Consider the following 10,182-nt stretch of genomic DNA (forward strand, 5'->3'; position numbering starts at 1 on the left):
TCCTAGCAGTGAGAGCCTCCATTTTTGATTGCACCTCATTAATAGCTTTTTTGATTTCAACTTGGTTAGATTTTAGTTCTTTTATTTCTCCAGAAAGGGCTTTTATATCTCTCGAGAGGGTTTCTCTAATATCTTCCATGCCTTTTTCGAGCCCGGCTAGAACCTTGAGAATTGTCATTCTGAACTCTAGATCTGACATATTACCGATGTCTGTATTGATTAGGTCCCTAGCTTTCGGTACTGCCTCTTGTTCTTTTTTTTGTGGTGAATTTTTACGTCTTGTCATTTTGTCCAGATAAGAGTAAATGAAGGGGCAAGTAAAATACTAAAAGGGTGGCAACAACCCCAGGAAAATATGCTTTAGCCAAATTAGAAGAGATCCAAAATCGTGAGTGGGGAGAAAGGGGATAAAAAGAGGTTCAAAAAGGAAGAAAGAAAAAAGAAAAAAAAAAAAAAAAAAGAAAAGAATTTTTTTTTAAAAAAGAAAACACCTAAGAAAAATGTAAAAAATATATATATATATATTAGATAAACTAGTAAAAAATCGTTAAAAAAGAAAAAGGTAACAGTTAAAAAAAAAAAAAATTTTACCCGAAGGCGAGAAAAAGAAAAAAAAAAAAATGAAAAAGAAAAAATTAAATTAACTGCAAGACTAAAAAAAATCACAGGAAAAAAGCCATGAGTTCCGTGCTTGGCTTTCTCCTCCTCTGGAATTCTGCTGCTCTCCTTGGTATTGAAACCGCACTCCTTGGTAGGTGAGCTTGGTCTCGGCTGGATTTCTTGTTGATCTTCTGGGGGAGGGGCCTGTTGTAGTGATTTTCAAGTGTCTTTGCCCCAGGCGGAATTACACCGCCCTTACCCGGGGCCGGGGTGAGTAATCCGCTCGGGTTTGCTTTCAGGAGCTTTTGTTCCCTGAGCGCTTTCCGTAGAGTTCCAGAGGACGGGAATACAAATGGCGGCCTCCTGGTCTCCGGCCCGGAGGAGCCGAGAGCCCAGGGCCCCACTCCTCAGTGCGCCCTCAGAGAACAGCGCCCAGTTACTCCCGTCTGCCTGACCTCCGGCCGCGCTCCGAGCTCACCGAGCCTGCGACCGGTTCAAGGTAACACGGAGCTGCGAGCTTACTGTCGGCTCTGTCTCTGTAGCCGGCTTTCCCGTTCCAATACCCGCAAGCTCTGCGACACTCAGACACCCCCGATCCTTCTGTGACCCTGCGGGACCTGAGGCCACGCTGACCCCGCGTGGGCTTCGCTCCGGTTTAGCCTCTGGAGCGATGTCCCTCCGCGGAACAGACTTTTAAAAGTCCTGATTTTGTGCGCGGTTGCTCCGCCGCTTGCTGGGAGCCGGCCCCTCCCCCCGGGGTCTATCTTCCCGTCGCTTTGGATTCACTTCTCCGCCGGTCCTACCTTTCAGAAAGTGGTTGTTTTTCTGTTTCCAGAATTGCTGTTGTTCTTCTCTTCGATCTGCCGATGGATTTTCAGGTGTTTGCAATCTTTAGATAAGCTATCTAGCTGATCTCCGACTAGCTGAAGCAGTCTCAGCTTGCTACTTCTCCGCCATCTTGACTCCTCCTCCCCGTATTGTAATTCTGAACCGACCTTTATTTTATTTTTTATTATTAACATATAATATATTATTTGTTTCAGGGGTACAGGTATGTGATTCATCAGTCTTTTTTTAAATAAGATTTTAATTTATTTGAGACAGAGTGAGAGAACATGAGAGGAGAGAAGGTCAGAGGGAGAAGCAGACTTCCCACGGAGCTGGGAACCCTGTGTGGGACTCGATCCTGGTACTCTGGTATCATACCTGAGCCGAAAGCAGTGGCTTAACCAACTGAGCCACCCACAGCACCCCCATTTTTTAAAATATGATTCATCAGTCTTAACACAATTCACAGTGCTCACCACAACACACACCCTCCCCAATGTCCATCACCCAGCCACCCCATGCCTCCCATCCCCCTTCACTCCAGCAACCCTTAGTTTGTTTCCTGAGATTAAGAGTCTTTTATGGTTTGTCTCCCTTCTTATTTCATTTTTTTCTGTCTTCTCCTATGATCCTCTACCTTGTTTCTCAAATTCCACATATCAGTGAGATCATATGATAATTGTCTTTCTCTGATTGACTTATTTCCCTCGGCATAATGCCCTCTAGTTCCATCCATGTCATTGCAAATGGCAAGATTTTGGGTTTCTTGTTTTGTTTTGGTTTTGTTTTTAAATATTTATTTGACAGAGATCACAAGTAGGCAGAGAGGCAGACAGAGAGAAAGGGGAAGCAGGCTCCCCGCTGAGCAGAGAGCCCGATGCTGAACTCCATCCCAGGACCCTGAGATCATGACCTGAGCTGAAGGCAGAGGCTTAACCCACTGAGCCACCCAGGTGCTCCAAGATTTTGTTTTTGTTAAAGGCTGCATAATATTCTGCCATATATATATATGTACCACATCTTCATCCATCTGTTGATGGACACCTGGGCTCTTTCCATAGTTTGGCTATTGTGGACATTGCTGCTATAAACATTAGGATGCAGATGCCCCTTCAGATCAGTCCATTTTTATGTTTGGGGTAAATACCCAGTAGTGCAGTTGCTACGTCATAGAATAGCCCTATTTTCAACTTTTTGAGGTACCTCCTTACTGTTTTCCAGAGTGGCTACACCAGCTTACATTCCCACCAACAATGTAGGAGGGTTTCCCTTTCTCCCTATCCTTGCTAGTGTCTTGTTTCCTGGCTTATTAATTTTAGCCATTTTGACTAGTGTGAGGTGGTATCTCATTGTGGTTTTTATTTGTATTTCTCTGATGCCTAATAGTATTGAGCATGTTTTCATGTGTCTGTTGGCCATGTCTTTGCAGAAATGTCTGTTTATGTATTCTGCCCATTTCTTGATTGGATTATTTGTTCTTTGGGTGTTGAGTTTGATAAGTTGAGTTTGGTAGATTTTGGATACCAGCCCTTTCTTTATCTGATGTGTCATTTGCAAATATTCTGTCCCATTCTGTTAGTTGTTTTTTGGTTTTGTTGACTGTTTCCCTTGCTGTGCAAAAGCATTTTATCTTGCTTTTTGAATGTTACCAATAGTAGATGAAATCCCAGTAGTTCATTTTTGCCCTTGCTCCTCTTGCCTTTGATGATGTGTCTAGGAAGAAATTGCTGTGGCTAAGGTTGAAGAGTTGCTGCCTGTGTTCTTCTCAAGGATTTTTTTTTTTTTTTGACAGAGATCAGAAGTAGGCAGAGAGGCAGGCAGAGAGAGAGAGGAGGAAGCAGGCTTCTTGCTGAGCAGAGAGCCCAATGCGGAGCTCGATCCCAGGACCCTGGAATCATGACCCAAGTGGAAGGCAGAGGCTTTAACCCACTGAGCCACCCAGGCGCCCCTTCTCAAGGATTTTGATAGATTCCTGTCTCACATTGAGGTCTTTCATCCATTTTGAGTCTATTTTTGTGTGTGGGGTAAGGAAATGGTCCATATTCCTTCTGTATGTAGCTGTCCAATTTAACCAAGACCATTTGTTGAAGAGGCTGTCTTTTTTCATTGGATACTCTTTCCTGCTTTGTCGAAGATAGGTTGACCATAGAGTTGAGGGTCCGTTTCTGAGTTCTCTATTCTGTTGCATTAATCTATGTGTCTGTTTATTGTGCCAGTACCATACTGTCTTGATGATTACAGTTTTGTAATAGAGCTTGAAGTCTGGAATTATGATGCCACGAGCTTTGGTTTTCTTTTTCAACATTGTTGTGGCTATTCAGGGTCTTTTCTGATTCTATACAAGTTTTAAGATTATTTGTTCCATTTCTGTGGAAAAAAAAGTTGATGGTATTTTAATAGGGATTGCATTGAATGTGTAGATTGTTCTATGTAACATAGACATTTTCACAATATTTGTTCTTCCAGTCCATGATCATGGAATGTTTTTCCATTTTTTCTTTGTGTCTTCCTCAGTTTCTTCCATGAATGTTCTATAGTTTCTGAGTACTGATCCTTTGCCTCTTGGATAGATTTATTCCTAGGTATGTTATGGTTTTGGTGTAATTATAAATGGGATTGAATCTTTAATTTCTCTTTCTTCTGTCTTGTTGTTGTATAGAAGTGCAACTGATTTCTGTGCATTGATTTTATATCCTGATACTTTACTGAATTCCTGTATGAGTTCTAGCAGTATTGGGGTGGAATCTTTTGGATTTTCCACATAAAGTATCATGTCACCTGCAAAGAGTGAAGAGTTTGACTTCTTTGATGATTCGGATGCCTTTTGTTTGTTTTTGTTGTTGTTGTTGTCTGATTGCTGAGCCTAGAACTTCTAGTACTATGTTGAATAGCAGGGGTGATAGTGGACATTCCCTGTGTGTTCCTGACCTTAGCGGAAAAGCTCTCAGGTTTTCCCCATTGAGAATGATATTCAATGTGGGTTTTTCATAGATGGCTTTGATGATACTGAAGTATGTACTCTCTGTGCCTACACTATGAAGAATTTTGATCAAGAAAGGATGCTGTACTTTGTCAAATGCTTTTTCAGCATCTATTGAGAGGATCATGTGGTAATTGTTTTTTTCTTTTATTAATGTATTGTATCATACTGATTGATTTGCAGATGTTGAACCAGTCTTGCAACCCAGGAATAAATCCCACTTGGTCGTGGTGAATAATCCTTTTAATGTTCTGTTGGAACCCATTGGCTAGTATTTTGGTGAGAATTTTTTGCATCCAGGTTCATCAAGGATATTGGTCTGTAATTCTCCTTTTTGACGGGGTCTTTTTTTGGTTTGGGGGTCAAGGTAATGCCGGCCTCATAAAATGAGTTTGGAAGTTTTCTTTCCATTTCTATTTTTTGGAACAATTTCAGGAGAATAGGAATTAATTCTTCTTTAAATGTTTGGCAGAATTCCCCTGGGAAGCTATCTGGCCCTGGGCCTTTGTTTGTTGGGAGGTTTCTTTTGTTTGTTTGTTTGTTTGTTTTAAGATTTTACTTACTTATTTAACAGAGAGAAATACAGCGAGAAAGGAAACACAAGCAGAGGAAGTGGGAGAGAGACAAACAGGTTTCCTGAGGGAAGCCCCAAGTGGGACTTGATCCCAGGACTCTGAGATCATGACCTGAGCTGAAGGGAGACACTTAACGACTGAGCCACCCAGGCTTGTTGGGAGATTTTTGAAGACTGCTTCAATCTCCTTTCTGGTTATAGGTCTGTTCAGGTTTTCTGTTTATTCCTGGTTCAGTTTTGGTAGTTTATATGATTCTGAGAGTGCATCCATTTCTTCCAGATTGTCTAATTTGCTGGCACATGGTTGCTCATAATATGTTCTTACAATTATTTGTATTTCTTTGGCGTTGGTTCTGCTCTCTCCTTTTTCATTCATGATTTTATTAATTTGGGTCCTTTCTCTCTTCTTTTTGATAGGTCTGGCCAGGGGTTTATCAACCTTACTAATTCTTTCAAAGAACCAGCTCCTAGTTTCGTTGATCTGTTCTACTGTTCTTTCGGTTTCTATTTCTTTGATTTCTCTTATTTCTCTTCTGCTGCTGGGTTTAGGCTATATTTGCTGTTCTTGCTCCAGCTCCTTTAGGTATAGGGTTAGGTTATGTATTTGAGACCTTTCTTGTTTCCTGAGAAAGGCTCGTATTGCTATACACTTTCCTCTCAGGACCATCTTTGCTGCATCCCAAAGAGTTTGAACAGTTGTGTTTTCATTTTCATTTGTTTCCATGACTTATTTATTTATTTATTTATTTTTTAAGATTTTATTTACAGTGAGAAAGAGAGAATACAAGTAGGCAGAAGGCAGGCAGAGAGGTGGGAACTAGGCTTCCTGCTGAGCAGAGAGCCCAATGCCGGGCTTGATCCCAGGACCCTGAGATCATGACCTGAGCTGAAGGCAGAGGATTAACCCACTGAGCCACCCAGGTGCCCCTCTTTAGTAGGATGTTCTTTAGCTTCCATGTATTTAAGATGGGTTTTTTTTTTTTAAGATTTTATATTTGACAGACAGAGACCATAAGTAGACAGAGAGGCAGGCAGAGAGAGAGGAAGGGAAGCAGGCTCCCTGCTGAGCAGAGAGCCTGATGGGAGACTCGATCCCAGGATCCTGGGATCATGACCTGAGTCGAAGGCAGAGGCTTTAACCCACTGAGCCACCCAGGCGCCCCTGTATTTAAGTTTTTTCCAGCTTTCCTCTTGTGATTGAGTTTGATTTTCAAAGCATTGTGGTCTGAATATATGCAAGGAATGATCCCAGTCTTTTGATACTGGCTAGGACCTGATTTCTGACCCAGGATGTGATCTATTCTGGAGAATGTTCCGTGTGCACTAGAGAAGAATGTGAATTCTTTTGCTTTGGAAGGAATGTTCTGAATATATCTGTGATGTCCATTTGGTCCAGTGTGTCATTTTAGCCTTTATTTCCTTCTTGATCTTTTGTTTAGATATCTGTCCATTTCAGTGGGGGGGTGTTAAAGTCCCCTACTATTGCTGTATTCTTGTCAATGTTTTTCTTTGATTTTGTTATTAGTTGCTTTATGTACTTGGCTGCTTCCATGTTAGGGACATTGATATTTAAAATTGTTAGATCTTCTTGTTGGACAGACTCTTTAAGTATGATATAGTGTCCTTCCTCATCTCTTATTATAGTCTTAAGCTGAATATCTGATTTGTATGACTATTGCCACCCCAGCTTTCTTTTGATGTCCATTAGCATGATAATGGTTTTCTACCCCCTCACTTTAAATCTGGGGGTGTCTTTGGGTCTAAAATGAGTCTCTTGCTTGCAGACATGGCTCTTGCTTTTTTTATCCAGTCTGACACTCTGTGTCTTTTGATTGGGGCCTTTAGCCCATTTACATTCAGGGTAACTATTGAAAGATAGGAATTTATTGCCATTGTTTTGCCTGCTGTAAGATGACTAATACTGTATATCGTCTCTGTTCCTATCTGGTCTGTGTTAATCTGGGGCTCTCTCTTTGTTAGAGGACCCCTTTCAATATTTCTTGTAGGCTGGCTTGGTGATCACAAATTCTTCTGGTTTCTGTTTACCCTAGAAGCTTTTTATCACTCTTACATTCTTGGCTGCATATTTTTCCTCTTTATTACCTTGAATATATCATGCCTGTCCTTTCTGGCCTGCCAGGTCTCTGTGGATAGGTTTTCTGCCAATCTAATGTTTCTACCCTTGATAGACCTCTTGTCATGAGCTGCTTTCAGGATTTTCTCTTTGTCATTGAGACTTGTAACTTTTACTATTAAATGTCGGGGTGTTGACCTCATTTTTATTGATTTTAAGGGGGCGTTCTCTGTGCCTCCTGGATTTTGATGCCTCTTTCCTTGCCCAAATTAGGAAAGCTCTCCGCTATAATTTGCTCCAATACACCTTCTGCCCCTCTCTTTCTTTTTCTTCTGGGATCCCAATTACTCTATTATTTCAGTTTATGGTATCACTTATCACTCGAATTCTCCCCTCATGATCCAATAGTTGTTTATCTTTTTCTCAGCTTCTTTATTCCCCAGTATTTGGTCTTCTTTATCACTAATTCTCTCTTCGGCCTCATTTATCCTAGCAGTAAGAGCCTCCACTTTTTTTTTTTTTAAGATTTTTATTTATTTATTTGACAGAGAGAGATCACAAGTAGGCAGAGAGGCAGGCAGAGAGAGAGGAAGGGAAGCAGGCTCCCTGCTGAGAAGAGAGCCTGATGCGGGACTCGATCCCAGGACCCTGAGATCATGACCTGAGCCGAAGGCAGCGGCTTAACCCACTGAGCCACCCAGGTGCCCAGAGCCTCCACTTTTGATTGCACCTCATCAATAGCTTTTTTTTTAAATTTCAACTTGGTTAGATTTTAGTTCTTTTATTTCTTCAGATGGGGATTTTATATCTCCAGAAAAGGATTTGCTAGTATCTTCTATGCTTTTTTCAAGCCCAGCTAGCATCTTTATAGTTGTCATTCTGAACTCTGGTTCTGACATCTTACTAATGTCTGTATTAATTAGGTCCCCAGTAGTTGGTACTGCCTCTTGTTCTTTTCTGTTTGTTTGTTTGTGTTTTTTGAAGTGAGTTTTTCCACCTTGTCATTTTGTCCAGAGAAGAATAGATGGATGAGAGAACAAAATGCTAAAAGGGTAACAATGATCCCGGAAAAACATACACTAACTAAATCATAAGAGACCCAAAACTAGCGAGGTGGTGGCTAGGGTGTGGAGGGAGAAGAAGGAAAAAAAAATATGATTAGGCTGGTGAATGGAACAGAGCCACACACTTGATTTTGGGTGTATTTTGGTCTGTTAGAAGAAATTGCCTCCCAACATTTTTTTTTAAAGATTTTATTTGTTTATTTGACAGAGAGAGACACAGCAAGAAAGGGAACACAAGCAGAAGGAGTGGGAAAGGGAGAAGCAGGCTTCCTGCTGAGCAGGGAGCCCAGTTCGGGGCTCGATCACAGGACCCTGGGATCATGACCTGAGCCAAAGGCAACCACTAAACGACTGAGCCACCCAGGTGCCCCTCCTCCCAACATTTTAAAGAAAGAAAAACTTATATATAAAAATAAGAGTAAACATGATGAAGAGATGGAATATAACTATAACGATAAAATTTTAAAAGATTTCTTTTAAAGATTTTTAAAAAGAAATTGGTAAGAAGTTGGTTTAAAAAAGAAAGAAAAGAAAAACAGAAAATGTGATCAGTCTGGAGGCTAGGACAAAGCCATACACTAGATTTAGGGTATATTTGGCCTGTTAGAAGAAACTTCTCCCAAAATTTTAAGAGAAAGAAAAGCATATATGTATATTTAGAATAAGGTCAAATACAATGAAGAGATAGAATAGGACTATAAAAATGAAAATTAAAAATGTTTTTAAGGGGCGCCTGGGTGGCTCAGTGGGCTCCCCACTTCAGTGAGCCCTCAGAGAAAAGCAGTCGTCACTCCTCACTTTGTGGTCTCTGGCCGCACTCAGTGCTCACCCAGCCTGTGACCAAGCACCTCTATCTCTGGCACACAGCTCCATCTGGAGTCTCCAAACCCAACAGATTCCTATAGCATTCTCCTGTGCCGCTCCTTCTTGTGGAGCCCTGGATCTGCCACTTGTGGGGTCCCTGCTTGAAGAATAGTGGTCTGACTGTGCCTTGGGTCACAGTTTAAGGTAACCCCAAGCTGAGAGCCCCTCTCCTTGGTTCCGTCTCTGCAGCCGGCTTCTCTGCTCTAATACCTGGGAACTCTGCCACACTTAGGCACTCCTGGTCTTTCTGTGACCCCGTAAGTCCTGAGACCACACTGTCCCAGTGAGGGCTCCACCCCCTGATTAGCCTCTGGAGTGACGTACCTCTGTGGAGCAGACTTCTAAAAGTTCCAGTTTTGTGCTCCGCTGCTCTATTGCTTGCTGGGAGCTGGCCCCTGCACCCCTCAGCCTATCTCCCCGTTTATCACCTTGGATTCACTTCTCCATACGTCCTACCTTCCAGAAAGTGGTTGCTTTTATGTTCATAGAATTCCTGCTATTCTTTTATTCAATCTCCTGTTGAGTATGTAGGTGTTCAGAATGGTTAGATATCTGTCTAGCTGAATTCCTGGGACCAGACGAAATTTAGGTCTCCTATTCCTCACCATCTTGCTCCTCCCCTTTATTTTTATTTTTTAAAGATTTTGCTTATTTGAGAGAGGGACAGAGAGAGAACAAATGAGCATAAGAAAGGAGAGGGACAAGAAGGAATGGGAGAGAGAGGGAGAGAATCCCAAGCAGACTCCCTCTGAGTGGGAAGAGGTACTACAAAACTTTTTTTTTCCCCAAATGATAATTTTTTAAAATAAAAAATATTTAAAATTTCTAAGGTGGGAACTAATGAGTCATTGAACACTACATCAGAAACTAATGCTGTACTATATGTTGGCTAATTGAAAAAACTTTTTTTTAAGATTTTATTTATTTATTTGTTGGAGATCACAAGTAGGCAGAGAGTCAGGCAGAGGGAGGGGGAAGCAGGCTCCCTGCTAAGCAGAAAGCGCGATGTGGGGCTCAATCCCAGGACCCTGAGATCATGACCTGAGCTGAAGGCAGACGCTCTAACTCACTGAGCCACCCAGGAGCCCCATCTTTTGGTTTCTTTTTGCATGGGATATTTTTTCCATCTGTTTTATTGCCAGTCTTGGGCTGTCAACTAGCAGCATTGTAGTCAGACCATACTTTCTTTATATGTATA

This window comes from Mustela lutreola, chromosome 2, assembly GCF_030435805.1.
Source record: "Mustela lutreola isolate mMusLut2 chromosome 2, mMusLut2.pri, whole genome shotgun sequence".
NCBI lineage: Eukaryota > Metazoa > Chordata > Mammalia > Carnivora > Mustelidae > Mustela > Mustela lutreola.